Here is a 345-nt window from a genome sequence, read left to right as displayed (position 1 = left end):
CCCTCAGCCCCTACCACCCTGGCTCCCTGGGACAGCCAGCACCTTGCAAGAGCCTATGCCCATGCACCCCAGCCCACCTGGGTTTGGTGGCTCACTTCCCAGCCCCAGCTGCAGGCTCAGGCCACTCCAACAGAAAAGGCTTTAACTTGAGAGGAAAAAGTTTGAACCACTAAAACCACACAACAGAAGTGGGAGTCTCTAGAAGTTGCCTAGGATAGAAATATCACCACACTACAAACCCCAGCACCGGCACCCCAGGCAGCGGGAGAAGCTTGCTCTGCCAAAATGTGCGTCTCCACCAAACCCAGCAATGGTGGAACGCTCGCCTGGAGAGGGGAAAGCCCT

The sequence above is a fragment of the Mesitornis unicolor genome, unplaced genomic scaffold (assembly GCF_000695765.1).
Source record: "Mesitornis unicolor isolate BGI_N332 unplaced genomic scaffold, ASM69576v1 scaffold28243, whole genome shotgun sequence".
Taxonomy (NCBI): Eukaryota; Metazoa; Chordata; class Aves; order Mesitornithiformes; family Mesitornithidae; genus Mesitornis; species Mesitornis unicolor.
The sequence above is the reverse complement of the archived record's forward strand: the minus strand, read 5'-3'. Positions refer to the sequence as shown.